The sequence below is a fragment of the Lacerta agilis genome, chromosome 12 (genome assembly GCF_009819535.1).
Source record: "Lacerta agilis isolate rLacAgi1 chromosome 12, rLacAgi1.pri, whole genome shotgun sequence".
Classification (NCBI taxonomy): Eukaryota; Metazoa; Chordata; class Lepidosauria; order Squamata; family Lacertidae; genus Lacerta; species Lacerta agilis.
The window spans coordinates 5,142,029-5,158,448 of record NC_046323.1 but is presented as its reverse complement, the minus strand read 5'-3'; positions in this window follow the sequence as shown (position 1 = coordinate 5,158,448).

Below are 16,420 nucleotides of genomic sequence, written 5' to 3'. Positions count from 1 at the left end.
GACCATTAGCTCCAGTCGTGTCCGACTCTGGGGTTGCGGCGCTCATCTCGCGTTACTGGCCAAGGGAGCCGGTGTACAGCTTCCGGGTCATGTGGCCAGCATGACAAAGCCGCTTCTGGCGAACCAGAGCAGCACACGGAAGCGCCGTTTACCTTCCCACCGGAGTGGTACCTATTTATCTACTTGCACTTTGACGTGCTTTCAAACTGCTAGGTTGGCAGGAGCTGGGACCGAGCAACGGGAGCTCACCCCGCCGTGGGGATTTGAACCGCTGACCTTCTGATCAGCAAGCCCTAGGCTCTGTGGTTTAGGCCACAGCTCCACCCGCATCCCATTTAACCTTACTGGCTAGGAAAAGAAGACGATCATCCTTTGTCAAGAAAGCAGGAAGGCCCTGCTCCTTTAGTACATATAAGAACTAGACACCCACCAGTGGTGACGTAGGATCTTCTGTAGATGTTCCCTCTGTATGTTCAGTGATTGGGCAAGGCCTGCTTTCTCCCAGTCTCCGCATGTTCACTGGAAGCATGAAGGAAACATAGCACCTATCACTACTTTTGCTCAACACATCAAGGTTGGAAATGGGGCTTTAGGTGCAATCCTGTACCCTAGTTACGCACTGACTGAAGTCGTGGAAAGGGAGGGGAGAAAGGGCCCATTTCTTGCACCAGACAGGGTCAAAACAAGAGTGCTTATAAGTGCCTTTAAATATGACGCTTGTGTGTATTACTATATAACAACATTGCACTTTATGGAGTCACAAAGACAGGTCCTCGGCCTGGGCAGTTAGCAATCTAAAGTTTGAAACGTGGAAAAGAGGGGGTAAAGATGGCGGATGAGGGTAATTGGGAGTGTTAACACTCACTTTGGTCACACATACTTGGCTTTGCCACCGAAGGTGATTTTGAGGAAAGATTTGAAGGAGGAGAAAAGCACAGATAAGTGTTCGAGGAGGGAGGTTTGGCTGTGAGAAGCAGCAAGGAGAAAGCGCAGAGTTATTTGAGATAGCAGGAGACCTTCAGGCAACTGAGAACAGCGACATTGGCGGCTTTTGTGGTAAAGGAAAAGGAGCTTGTGCTGGATCCATGAGGATTTCAGGAAGGCTGAAGGTGAAAAGAGACGAGTGGTTTTGGTGGCAGAATTCTGGGTGGAGGTGAGAAGGCCAAGGTGTGGTACTAGAAAGTCGGATAGGAGGTTGTGACAGTAGAAAAGGAGGGAGATAAAACAGGTACCATATAAAACAAGGGTGAGGAACAGCCAGCTTGCAGTATGGGGCTTCTGTTTCTGGATTGTGAAATCCTTCTGTTTGAGGCCACACATACCCACCCACCCACCCCGCCAATTAGGTTTGTAAAAAGCCATCTGTTGGGGTTAGCCTTTCCTGTGTGCTGTGCCTACTTGCCGAAAAGGCTGTCCTGCCACAATTTGATAGTGGTTGGTGGCAGGGGGAAGCCTGCAGTGGAAGCCTGTTTTGCAAAGGGGTTATGGAGGTGGGGAGGATCTTCCTGGAGATTGCAGTAGGAGAGGCTGGGGGTGATGGGAGGGGGAGACCAGAACATACCGGAGGGCATCAGGTTAGCATCGGCTGCAATACAGAAATAGTTTTACAAGTTAGTGGCTTGCCCTAAACAACTTAAGCAGCACAGCATATATAATAAACTGTCAAGAGTTATTGACACATAAATTCAGGTAGTCTTTGCTGAAAGCAGATGGGTAATAAACATACTCAAATGTTTATCATTTCTCAGATGTTACTACTAATAATTTCCTCATACATGAGCCAATGTGTTAATGTTTGTTGTTGTTGTTGTTGTTGTTGTTGTTGTTTGTATTTAACCTATGTGGCCAATGTATTTTTGAACCGCCTTGTGTGTAGCAATACAGGAAGACGGTATACAAATTAAAAGTGAAACACAATTAAATGAACAAATAGCACATTCTGGCGAGACAGAAAACATCTCCCCTTCATTAAAGTGGCAAAATGTACTGATAATCTTGATTAAAAGCTATGGAACTGAGTTTTTTTTAATGGTTTTCATATAATACACTACATATTGTAAATTAGGGTGACGGTGGTTCCTGTCTATTGATGATAATTGTTCTTAAAGGTAAAGGACCCCTCACAGTTAAGTCCAGTCGCGGACAACTCTGGGGTTGCGACGCTCATCTCACTAGGCTGGCCGAGGGACCCAGCATTTGTCCGCAGACAGTTTTTCTGGGTCATGTGGCCAGCATGACAAAGCCACTTCTGGTGAACCAGAGCAGCGCACGGAAACGCCGTTTACCTTCCCACCAGAGCGGTACCTATTTATCTACTTGCACTTTGATGTGCTTTTGAACTGGCAGGAGCAGGGACCGAGCAACGGGAGCTCGCCCCATCGCGGGGATTCGAACCGCCGACCTTCCGATCGGCAAGCCCAAGGCTCTGTGGGTTAGACCACAGCGCCACCCACGTCCCTATAATTGTTCTTAGTTTGTCATAATAATCATTCTAGCTAGTTTATTTTATGCACCTTTGAATAAAACACCTTTGAATAGTGCAAACACCTTTGAGAAATGTTGCAGTGGGAGCTGGGTAAGATCAATATAGACTCTCACCTAGGGAATTAAGTCATTTCTCAGTTCTGTTCTGCCAACTAAATAAAGGTGTGTGTGTGTGTGTGTGTGTGTGTGTGAGAGAGAGAGAGAGAGAGAGAGAGAGAGAGAGAGAGAGAGAGAGAGAGAGAGAGAATGGAGAGGGTTGGACTTATCCTTCGTCCAGATTTCTGATGATTGTATTTGTCTGGGTCTTTGGAAACCAAGACCCAAGTCTGAGGAAAGCACTCTTTGGTGAGAGAACCCCAGCAGATACTTCATGTTGCATAACACGTAGCAAAGGTAAGTATGGAAATATACGCTGTAAAGCCTTTAAAATGTGCCCTTTCTATTGTACTAAAAAATGCCTAGTTTGAATAATTCCTTCCAAAGTATCCCAATACCCTAGAACAGAAAATGACCACGCATTCAGTAAGTTATCAAGTAGTTTACTTACAAAATTCTTCAAAGGTAAAGGTCAGAATAAAGGGGCACAGGAAGTAAAATGTTGGTTGGTTACAAAAGGTAAAAGTGCCTAAACTATTTGTAAATATAAATATAAATATATTAGTATTGCCCATGCTCTTCAATATTAGTAAATAAAAAATTGAACCACTCCACAGTCAAGCTTGCAACATATGTCCAATAAGCTTCTTACTGTAGTTCTGCGCTGCCTTCTGTAAAAATACCCTGTAAAGTCAACTGTGGTGTTGCCTCATTTGCCACACTGACCATTTGAAAATCCTTTGAGACAGCGTGAGGCTAACCAGCTTCACCATGTGTCTGTATTCTGTACCTGATGGGCGAATTCTACTTGATTATTTGTTTAATTTATATGAGCAGCCTGGGGTGAGGGAGTTCACCCCAGGATTATCACAGCGCTTTGGGTCTCAGTGTGGGGCTAGAGCACGGGAACACCAGCTAGCCTAGCCCTACGCAAGACGAGGCGCTCCAATGAAATCAGGATTTTGCTGGAACATTGCCTTGGCAGCAAATGATCCCGACTGCTTTTAACTAAGGGCTGGATAATTTTAGTGCAGAGCATGAAATTCAAACCCCTCGCCTTTTGAAAGTGACGCGAACTGTAACGCAGAGTGTCAAATGAGCCAGGGAGGGCTTCCAGGGCGTCAGGACTGTTTGTTTGTTAGAGCTGGCCAAAGCCACCCGGTGCGAGGCCCTTGCGCAACCCTTGCCAAGTTTGCCCAGCCCAGCTCAAACCCAGGATGAGTTCAGTGAAAGCGCACAGACTCTTTTATAAAGCCCTGCAGACAAACACACACACATACACACACACACACCTTCTCCAAAGCACCTTTGAGGCTGCAATCCCATGCATGCTTCTCTGGGAATAAGACCCACTGAAGTTCTGTTGAAACACACATAGGTTTGCGCTATAGAGATGGAACAATAATACACAACTGTGCAAAGATGGTATTGTGTTTGGTGTCATCTAGACCTTTGTAGACAGCCCACACTTGCTTATAAAAATGTTACTAGTACATTAATACAAAGCGTGCTCTCTCTCTCCCCCCCCCTCTCTCTCTCTATATATATTTATCAGGGGTGGCCAACTCCTAAGAGGCTGCAATCTACTCAGAGTTAAAAACTGGCAGTGATCTACCCCCTTTTTGGGGGTTCAGGTCAAAGTTGTTGAGTTTTTTCAGGGAGGAGGTAAAATGTTGAGCTTTTTTAGGGGAGCCACAGTTGTTCAGCTTCTCCCCCCCCCCAAGAAATTTATTTATCTTTAATGAAGTTACATAAACAATGAAACAAAGAAAAGAAAAAAGAAAGAAAATTATTTCTCAGTCCATATAATATTTTAATTTTATACCCAACCCATCCCCTCCCCCTCCCCCCTCTGCTTCCCCTCACCCAAGTGTGATTTGGTTCCTAAATTTTCCGTTTCTGTTACTTTCCCAGTTGCTTTGTTACAAAAATAAATAAATCAATTTTATTTCACATTGTTTCTTGTCATTTTTTACCCGTGCACTTTTTCAGCTCCTTTTTACCACATCGTTATTTCAGAACAGTACCTTTCCATGTATTCTTTAAGCCCTTCCCACTCTGTAATTATCTCTCGATTTGAGCGACCCCTGATGTTAGCTGTCAACTTAGCCAATTCAACAAATTCTTGTTCAGCTTCTTTGGGGGAGCCAATGATCTACCAGTGATCTACTGCAGACGTCCAGTGATCTACCATTAGATCACGATCTACCTGTTGGACATGCCTGATATATATAAAAGGTAAAGGGACCCCTGACCATTAGGTCCAGTCGTGTCCGACTCTGGGGTTGCGGCACTCATCTCGCTTTACTGGTACAGCTTCCGGGTCATGTGGCCAGCATGACAAAGCCGCTTCTGGCGAACTAGAGCAGCGCACGGAAACGTCGTTTACCTTCCCGCCAGAGCGGTACCTATTTATCTACTTACACTTTGAAGTGCTTTTGAACTGCTAGGTGGGCAGGAGGTGGGATCGAACAACGGGAGCTCACCCCGTCGTGGGGATTCGAACCGCTGACCTTCTGATCAGCAAGCCCTAGGCTCTGTGGTTTAACCCACAGCGCCACCCGCATCCCCCCCCTCTATATACACCTCAATATCAATTCATTTTCCTTCTCACACACCTCAGTCTCCGGGTTCTCACATACAAACTCAGCTCACCTACAAAATTCCAGTTACAGGTGGGTAGCCGTGTTGGTCTGCCATAGTCAAAACAAAATCGAAAATTCTTTCTAAGGTGCTACTAGAAAGAATCACCTACAAAAGTCTCACAACGAGGAGACTTCCTGGAAATAGCAGGCCTCACCCTGCTCTCTCACTCTAGACTTGCTTTTTATGGGCAGGCCCAAGTGGATGGTACTTCTTCAAGCTGCCCACAGCCATCCCATTCATCTGGGTTCTCCACACCCAACTCCAGATACAGCAGGTTTGTTGAGTATCCAAGGGGTCTAGAGGATGGCAAAAGGGCCCCCTTCCACCCGAATAGCTACATGGGAAGAGAAATAAAATCAAAATTAGTAAGTTGTTTTGAACACGTTACATAGAATTGTGGCTTTAAATGAAGTTTTTTTTCCTTTGATTGTCTTCCATGAATATGGTCTTAACAGTGATTCCGTAAGTGACTGTGGAGGCCAATTCTGGATCCTCACGTCCTTCCACAGTGGGGACATGGGTTTCCAGGTGGGAGTTGATCATGGTGTGGGTTTGCCAAGTGTGCCGTCCTCTTAGCACGAATCTCCCTTTCATCCTGAGTTCGAGCGTTTTCAAAGTCTCTAAGGTGCTACTGGACAATTTTTTAATTTTATTTTTTTATTTTGACTGCGTCAGACCAACATGGCTACCTACCTGAATTCAGAGTCCATGACACCTTTGGTAAAGGCTGTTCTCCAATTGGAGTGCTCACAGGCCAGTGTTTCCCAGTTGTCAGTGTTTATACTACATTCCCAGTGTTTCCCAGTGTCAGTGTCAGTGTTTATACTACATTCTTACAGTGTTTATACTACAGTTGTCAGTGTTTATACTACAAGCTCAACATCAAAAAAACTAAGATCATGGCCACTGGTCCCATCACCTCCTGGCAAATAGAAGGGGAAGAAATGGAGGCAGTGAGAGATTTCACTTTCTTGGGTTCCATGATCACTGCAGATGGTGACAGCAGTCACGAAATCAGAAGACGCCTGCTTCTTGGGAGAAAAGCAATGACAAACCTAGACAGCATCTTAAAAAGCAAAGACATCACCTTGCCGACAAAGGTCCGTATAGTTAAAGCTATGGTTTTCCCAGTAGTAATGTACGGAAGTGAGAGCTGGACCATAAAGAAGGCTGATCGCCGTAGAATTGATGCTTTTGAATTATGGTGCTGGAGGAGACTCTTGAGAGTCCCGTGGACTGCAAGAAGATCAAACCTATCCATTCTCAAAGAAATCAGCCCTGAGTACTCACTAGAAGGACAGATCCTGAAGTTGAGGCTCCAGTACTTTGGCCATCTCATGAGAAGAGAAGAATCCCTAGAAAAGACCCTGATGTTGGGAAAGATGGAGGGCACAAGGAGAAGGGGACGACAGAGGATGAGATGGTTGGACAGTGTTCTTGAAGCTACTAACATGAGTTTGGCCAAACTGCGAGAGGCAGTGAAGGATAGGCATGCCTGGCGTACTCTGGTCCATGGGGTCACGAAGAGTCGGACACGACTGAACGACTGAACAACAACATACTACATTTTTAAAGATTTACCGGTACCTTGAGGGAGTCTTTAAACCTCTTTTGTTGACCACTAGGATTAAACTTTCCATTTTTAAGTCTGGAATAGAGTTGTTGCTTTGGAAGACAATAATCAGGCATCCGCACATGACCAGTCCAACAAAGTTTATGTTGAAGAATCATTGCTTCGACACTGGTGATCTTTGCTTCTTCCAGTACAGTGGCATTAGTTTACCTGTCTTCCCAAGTGATGTGTAAAATTTTTCGGAGACACCACTGATGGAATCTTTCGAGGAGTTGGAGATGGCGTTTATAAGTGGTCCATGTTTCAAAAGCATACAGTAAGGTTGGTAGTACAATAGCTTTGTAAACAAGCATTTTGGTTTCCCTGTGAATGTCCTGGTCCTCAAACACTCTGCACTTCAGACGGGTAGCTCCAATCTAACAACTGGAGCATCCATTATTTCTGAATCTTACTTGCCTTTTAAGGATGCCAAAAACCCCAGCAGGATCTTTGTGGTGTTTGTTTTCATTCATTTACTCCAGGCCTTGCACTTTTAAGCAAAAGTCATGATAGAACTTGCATTTTCTCTTGTATGTCATTTGTTTAGTTTTACACACCTCCAGACTCTGCTGTTTTTATGGTTGTTCACAGCATCTTGTAATAGACCACCTTTCCCTTTTCTAAACCAATGCATCTTTAAAAGTCTGGCATCTGCTAGTGAAGCTAGTTCTATTTTAACTTTTCGTTGTAATCAATCCTGGAAAGAGTTATCTGCATAAAAAGACCTCCTGCCTTCAAGGCCTGTTTGATGGCACCCTGCTATCCTGGTGAGGTTTTCCTCTTAAGCACAGAGGTCTTTGCAGATGGTGTGAGCTCATCATTCCCATTTCTTGCGCAGTTTGGGTGTTTGCTGCTGGTTCCAGATGATAAAGATGAACTAATAGCAAGTTTTAAATGTGATACTTAACTAGCATGGAGATGGGAAAGAGAAATTCACAACCATTAAATTACAAATCTCCCATATACCGTATTTTCCGGCATATAAGACGACTGGGCGTATAAGACGACCCCCAACTTTTCCAGTTAAAATGTAGAGTTTGAGATATACTCGACCGCAGATTCTCCACCCGGCGGCGTATAAGACGACCCCCAACTTTTGAGAAGATTTTCCTGGATTAAAAAGTAGTCTTATACGCCAGAATATACAGTAGGTTCTGAGATGGCAAAAATACTCGTCTTGATTATTTTTTTTGCAGCCAGCTATGTTTTCCATCCTATTCTGAGTAGATCAGGAAACAGAGTGCCATCAAGTGAGTTGCATCACAGCAGAAAAGAGTGCGAAAATGATTCTTTCCTGGAGAAACCCAGGCTTTTTTGAGCTTGAGGCTCAAAAGCATGGTCAATGAAACATTTATAGTGATGCAAAGGTTGCCCCTCCAATCCCGTGTTTCATGTGATGTGTGATTATTCCTCCAGAATATCTAAAGCTCCCTACTACAACTCCCATCATCCCTAGCTAAGAGGACCAGTGGTCAGGGATGATGGGAATTGTAGCCCCCAAAAATCTGGAGGGCCAAGTTTGCTATGCCTGATCTAAAGCTCTGGGCAAGTTTCCATTTCTACACATGGAGTGACCAATGCTATAAGCCAGGGTTCAGCAACCTTTTTCAGCCGTGGGCCGGTCCACCGTCCATCAGACCATGTGGGGGGCCAGACTATATTTTGAAAAAAAATATGAACGAATTCCTATGCTCTACACATAACCCAGAGATGCATTTTAAATAAAAGGACACATTCTACTCATGTAAAAACACGCTGATTCCCGGACCATCCGTGGGCCGGATTAAGAAGACGATTGGGCCACATCCAGCCCATGGGCCTTAGGTTGCCCACCCCTGCTATAAACAATAAAATTTGCCTTACACCAAGTCATTGCTCCATCTTACCCAGAATTTCCTACACTAACTGGTAGTGACTCCCCAGGGTTTCGGGCAGGAGCCTCTCCTATTTTGAACTCTACCTGGTGCTGTGGGATCCAGACTGAGCCCACAGCCCTGGAGAAAAGTGGTCAACCTTAACCCCCCTCCCCACCATCAGGGTTTATGTCAAAATCTCTGCTCTTTACCCTCAAAGGGGAAGGTCCCATCAGCACCATCAACTTGGGCTCTTAATACTTAGCGGTCCTAGAGGAGTGGTGGGTTACATGAGGTGTTAGGGGAGTGGTATGACCTCTGGTGGGGGACATGTGCTTCTGGAGTAGTTTGCACACCTTTGGTCCCCACACTGCACTCAGCTCTCACCTGTGGCTCCAAGAAGCTGCATGGATGCAACAGTGGCCACATCCCAGGAGTGGCTACAAGTGGCTGGCTAAACCAGCTGAGGGGAACCGATGGGTCGGAAACCCTCGGTGAGTTAGGGACTTCCCTGCATGTGAGGACAGGCTCTGGCGGAATGAGCAGACAAGACCAATATTGGGTCCAACAGTCAAGAAGGTGGTTTCTGCACGTGATGTAGAGGGAAGCGAGGGGACGATCGGGCTCGCCAACCTGGGAAGGTAGCCTATGTAGGAGAAGGAAAATGCTGATCCAACATCTCCACTGCCTTGTGGGGGTATCTTCGGGAGAAGAAAAGGTTAAGGGGTAAATCCTACACAAATCTGGAGTAGATTTGTGTTGGACGGTGGTTGGATGGTGGTTGTACGCCTCCTTCCAGCCAAACTAGTGCCAAATGTCTTGCTCTGATTTCCTTTGGACTCCATCAGCCAGGCCCGCAGAGGTCACTTTGGAGCAGTGTTTTGCCTTCACCTGCAGAGGCGCACATCAGTGAGGTCAAGAGTCTTGTTGGCTGGGGCAGCCCAGGACCTCCATACACTCCAACCAGGCCTGCACCCCAGAGAGATCACTTTGGTGCTGCTACTGCAGCAGTTTGACTTCACACCCGGAGATGCCCTGCATTGTCACTTAAGACAGATGGATGCTGACAGAAACTAAGCAGGCCTGGGTCTGGTCAGTGCCTGGATAGAAGATTGTACACCAACTTGAGTTCCATGGTGGAAGAAATCTGGAAATAAATGAAAGAAATAAAAATTAAATAAATTGAGCTGAAATCTGAATTGGTGGCACCCATGACAACAAGGACTAGTTTTACTGCTCTTTAGGAAATCCTTTCCTCCCTCTTTTGCAAATTCACCAACATCATTCACGGAGGCTCCACATATGCAAGATCTGGTAGGTCAATTAGGATTTAATCTAACTGAGTCGAAGAAGTATCTTCGTCAGTTCCCCTTTGAGAACTGGATAGATCCCATTGTTCTAGGATGGAAAGCCATAACCTCCCCTCACCCCCACAAGGGGCAATGACTGTCGAATGGGAAAAATGGGTGCTTTTTACCTCATAATTCCTGTGGTGTCCGCTGGTTCTTCTCTGGTATTAGGAAAGCAGAACAATTTAGCATCACTGATGGACGAGGGTACCCTGGAAGCTACGGCCGGCTCCCTTTCATCCTGCAAGGCACAGTGCGTGCTGGAATTCTCCAAGTCTGCATAAACATACGCCATTGAAGCGTTGAGAGCAACATACTGGTGTGCGACAGGGGCAGCACTTCCAGTCTTGTAATTAATGGAAGCTTAGCAGGAGGCTGTCAGGAATTAAGTATCGCATAAAGCTGGCATGCGGCACCAATCAGAGGTGGCAGCATTTCTCGCAACATTTCTTTCTTTCTTTCTTTTTAACAGTCTGCTATTTCGATTCCTGGTACACTGAGCCTGTGCACATTGTTATTGTTGGGATACCTGGCTGCATATAGGCTCACCTAGGCAGACTAGGAATTTTAGGAACGTGACACGGATGATTACAGATGCAAACTCTGCAAACTCTTACCCCTGGCTCCTCTCAATCTTCATATGTTGGAAAAACACCCAGAGCAACAAGGAGAAGAGTGGTGCCATCTTCCAGTGCAAGATGAAAGGGAAAGATGGAGCAGGGGAAATGTGATTCTGTTTTTTTTTTTTAAGATTTTATTATTTTCTACATTAAACAGCAAATACACAATACATCATACAAAAAACAATTGACAAAAAACAAAAAGCATAACAAACACATTAAAACAACGAAAAATAACAAAAGAAAACTTATACATACCTACACAGGAACACTAAATGAATAATTATTTAATTCTAATTTCAAATCTTATCTGGGGACTTCCCCCGTTCTCTCGACTGCGTTCAGTACTAATATACTTTGGTAACTTTGTAACTATTTTCTTATCATTCACCATTATTCTTAATAAACTTTCAAAATACTAACTAATCATATATATTTCATTACTTAAACAACATAACCTTAAACATTTCTAAACCATTCATAACATTACTTCTAATAGACTATTTTTGTCTAACATCATCTAGCTAAAGCCACTTAAACAAACTGATTCTGCTTCAGATATCTAACTTTTCACGATTTTTTAAATAGTCCTTAAATTTCTTCCATTCATCTTGCACCTTCTCCTCCCTCTGGTCTCGGAGTCTCGCGGTCAGTTCAGCGAGTTCCATAAAGTCCATGGACTTTAGGGGAAATGTGATTCTGATATGGGGGTAAGCCTGATCCAGTCAAAGCACATTGGCCTAAGACCACCTGCAAAGGCCTTTTGCACCCCTTGTAGCTGTAATAAACACCAGTTGCTTCAGAGGAAAAGGAGGCCTTTCCGCACTGATTCCTTTTGCACACCTGTGCTGGTGTGTTGTTGTTTTTTACAGTATATTACGGTACAGATTAATGGCTGGTCACATTTTATGCTTGCTTCGAGGACTTAATTTTTTTGACATTTGTTTTAATTGACCGTCCTCCTTGTTCTTGCTGGGATTAACTGCTGGTCCACCCCTGTTAAACTGGCTCCGCTCTTTCACTTGTTCCTTGCATCATGCCCATTTTCACAGCCAGCGGCCCAATTATTCTTAGCCAGAGGCCCCTCCAGCTTCGAGCTTTCGACACACACCTTGGCGGCGGGATCATGTCAGCTACGCTTTCCAGACACCTCTTTGTCACTGGAGAATTGGTGACTGTGGGGCGGAAGAATTTTAATTTGTGGTGTTACAGTAATGACTGGCTTTGCGTCGGAGTAACCTCAGGGCAGAGGGTTTGGCAAGCTGTCATCGGTCGGTCCTGCTGACAAAGTGACAGAAGCAGCTTCAGCCTGAGTGGCGGGGAGAGGGACACACTGAGACGGAGGAACAAGCAAACACAACACACACTTTGCAGTGGGGCAGGGAGAGGAAGGGAGAGATCAGGCTGCAGGAGATCCATTAGCAAGAAGGTGGCAGAACAAGGTTAGTCAGTGATCATGTTTACTGTAGCGAGGTGCTTTCTCTGTGCAAGAGGAACCTTAAATAATACAGTATACTGGGTATACAGTCGTACCTCGGGTTACGTACGCTTTGGGTTGCGTACTTTTCAGGTTACGAACTCCCGTAACCTGGAAGTGTAACCCACCGCGCTCGCGATCCACGCATGTGCAGAAGCATTCTGCGCACTTTGCGCATGCACAAAATGCATTGTTAGGGTTACGTACAGCGACCCGGAACCAATTACTGGTAAGTACGTAACCCAAGGTACGACTGTATTAATCTATCATACAGCTGGATCCAGATGCAATCCTACTTTGAGAAGGCCAGCTGAAATCCAAAGGTCTTATGTTGATTTCATGTCCACTCACTTCAATGGGTCAGACCCAAAGCAAACCCTCCAGATGTCCCTATTTTCCAGGGACAATCCTGGATTTACAGAAGCCGCCCCATTTTCTGATTTGAACCCAGAATGTCCTGCTTTTCCTTAGGATGTCCCTATTTTCACTGGAGAAATGTTGGAGGGTATAGAGTTATGTAACCCCCCCCCCCAAGCCAAGGAGACAAGTAATTATACAACTGTTCAAAGACATCTGAAGGTAGCCCTGCATAGGAAAGTTTTTTTTTTAATGTTTAATGCTTCATTTGTTTGTATACATGTTGGAAGCTGTCCAGAGTAGCAGGGGCAACCCAGTCAGATGGGCGGGGTATAAATAATAAAATGATGATAATGATGGAATAGGAAGCCCCTATTTTCATCAGGGAAATGGTGGTGGGTATGCCAAAGTGAGAGCTGGACCATGAAGAAGGCTGATCGCCGAAGAATTGATGCTTTTGAATTATGGTGCTGGAGGAGACTCTTGAGAGTCCCATGGACTGCAAGAAGATCAAACCTATCCATTCTCAAGGAAATCGGCCCTGAGTGCTCACTAGAAGGACAGATCCTGAAGTTGAGGCTCCAGTTCTTTGGCCACCTCATGAGAAGAGAACACTCCCTGGAAAAGACCCAGATGTTGGGAAAGATGGAGGGCACAAGGAGAAGGGGACGACAGAGGATGAGATGGTTGGACAGTGTTCCTGAAGCGACTAGCGTGAGTTTGGCCAAACTGCGAGAGGCAGTGGAGGATAGGGGTGCCTGGCGTGCTCTGGTCCATGGGGTCACAAAGAGTCGGACACGACTGAACGACTGAACAACAAAATGCCAAAGTCTGGATCCAACCATATTTTGTTGTTGTTGTTGTTTGTGTGTGTGTTGTTTTCCTATGGAAACCCCAACTCTCATCTCTATGCAAGTCCCTTTTTTCATATTCTGTAAAAACAAACAGAGGCTCACCATTATCGATTCCAAAGGCTGGTGTTAGGCTGTGCCTCTCCATCCAAGCTCAACCTCTATGCAGGTTTGTAAATAAATGCAAATACTACAAAATGCCGAGCTCCTCCTGTGACTGCCTACCAGGAAGGCAACAGAACCCTTTGACATTCTCCTCAATCAGAGAACTGGTTTGCCCTTGAGACTATTCATTGGCTGCATGTGACTGGATCATGTAGTTTATAACTGGATTCAGTTGTTTATAACTCAAATTATTGCATCTTGCACTCAGATTCTCCCCACCAATCCCCTCCGCAAACCCGTATAGACTGCGTCTCGGTAGGTATGCTGCAAATCTGTCACCAGACCCCAGCTTCACAGCAACCTCTGGTGGCTAACAGGAGGAACTGAAGCCTTTTCAACCACTCATATCAAATGTACAGGGACTTAGGAGGCTGCCTTATGCTGGGGCAAACTCCTGACCCACCCAGATCATTGTCAGCGGCTCTTCAGGGTTTCAAATGAGAGTTCCCCCCAGCTATACTAGAGATGTCAGGGACTGAACATGGAGTATGGCTGCTGATGTTGGCATCCTTCTGTACTGAGAGTCAATGGAGTGCACCTTCGGGGGTGAACTCAAAACGCTGCTGCAAAGTGACTTATCCCGGATGCAAGTCCTGGGCTAACCAGATGACAACCCCCACCATCACGGCCTCACTGAGGTGGCCCAAAGGAAAGCAGAGCAATATGTTTGGTACCAGCTTGGCTGCATGAGTTGCAGGAAGGAGACTTACAAGATGCCATCCAACTGCCTTAGGGACTTCACTACAGATTTGTGTAGTTTTCACAAAGAGCCAGTGTGGTGTAGTGGTTAAGAGCGGTAGACTCGTAATCTGGGGAACCGGGTTCGCGTCCCCGCTCCTCCACTTGCAGCTGCTGGGTGACCTTGGGCTAGTCATACTTCTTTGAAGTCTCTCAGCCCCACTCACTTCACAGAGTGTTTGTTGTGGGGGAGGAAGGGAAAGGAGAATGTTTGCCGCTTTGAGACTCCTTCGGGTAGTGATAAAGCAGGATATCAAATCCAAACTCTTCTTCTTCTTCATGTACTCTAGCACCGAGCTACAGACACTTTCCTGTGCTTTTTCCTAATGGGGAATTGAAAGCGAATAGGCCAGGATACAATATTGCTTATCAGCCATAAACTTTCAGAGGTAGCCAACATGGTGCCTGCAGACATTGTTGACTACAACTCCCATCAGCCCCAGACAGCATGTCCAGGGGTCAGGGATGATGGAAGGTGTAGTCCAAAAAATATTTTATTTTATTTATTTATTGCATTTATAGCTCACATTTTTTTTCCAAGCAGCTCAAGCTGGCACGCACACTTCTCTTTATCATCACAGCAACCCTGTAGGTCAGGGTGAGAGGCCGTCATTGGCCCAAGGTCACCCAGGGAGTTTCAAGGCGAAGTGGGGATCCAAACTCTGGTCTGCCCCATGTCCTAGTCTGACACACTAACCATTACACCCCCACATCCGGAGGACACCACATTGACTACTCTTGGACAAAGCTAGAATTGCCCAGCGCACACAGATACATGTACAGTGGTACCTCAGGTTACAAACTTAATTAGTTCCGGAGGTCCGTTCTTAACCCAAAACCGTTCTTAACCTGAGGCGCGCTTTCGCTAATGGGGCCTCCGCACCGCTAGTGCGTGATTTCCGTTCTCATCCCGGGGCAAAGTTCGCAACCCGGAACAACCACTTCTGGGTTAGCGGAGTTTGTAACCCGAAGCGTTTGTAACCCAAGGTACCACTGCAAAGAAGAAAAAAGAGATCTTTATGCAGGTAACAGTATAGGCTTAGCAGCAGACAGAGTCCAGGAGTCACGATTCAGGAGTTCAAGCATCAAGCATGACGTTCAGAAGTGGATCAAGGCAACAAATACCTCCCAACTGTTTGGGTGCCCTGCTCACCAAGCTTTTTAAAGGTAAGGCATGAAATGCTCACTCCCAAGGCTCACTCGCTTCGAAAGAACGTTGGGATGGCACATTGGATGGATCATCTAATCTGTGGAGGCAGATCCTGGTTCTGTGGGATGTAAACACAGAGCAGTCAAACATAACATTGCTAGAGTGGACATGAAGGGTGTCTCAGTCCTCCAGCCGTAACTTTCTGTTTACCTGGACTGAGACAACTTCCTGTGGGTAACTAGAGGTGGGTGTGGTCTCACCTGTGTACAAAACTCTTGGGACCAGACGCCACCTCTCTCTTTCTGACAACATTCTCAAAGGGACCACGTCGGTATGAGGGTCTCTTGGCTCCCAGCCAAGAGAACAAAGGAGCTATCCTCCCCTATGGAAATAGTCTCCACATGTAACTTCTATTAAGCTTAAATCTGCCTTCTTCTGGGATCTTATTGTGATCAATTGATGATTGTAAGTAAACTCTTTTTATATCTTTTATAGAAGACTGTGTAGCGTCTTATTTTGAAAGGGGAAAAGGGGGAAATACCAGGATATTATTTTAAGGAGATTCAAACGAATCTAAGCAAAGCTTTCGCTGTGTGTGACTTTAAAAGGGGAATGTTAGCTCTGCTAATTTCTGGGACTTGTAAACACAAGTCGGAATAGGATATGTTAAACAATATATCCTATCCCACATTCCTTAACATTCCCACAGGTTCCAGGGGACAATCCTGCACCCACTTGTTCAGGCTCCCGATCAGCTGGAAATGCAGTCTCTATCTGGCAGTATTCCAGCGCTGGCAACGCTGATAATGCAACTGACCGAAAACAAAGACAGAACAGCCAACAAAACTTTGCTGACTCACAAATGTTAGAGGCACAGGAAACTTAGCTGGCTTTTGTATTTGTTTTAAAGCTGCAGACATGGTGAATGACTCCTGCAGTTTATTCTGGGCAAAACCTCCTTTCTCCTGCAGTGGTTACCGTTAAAGGCAATAAAGCATTCTCCTTTTCATTCTGTCTAAATA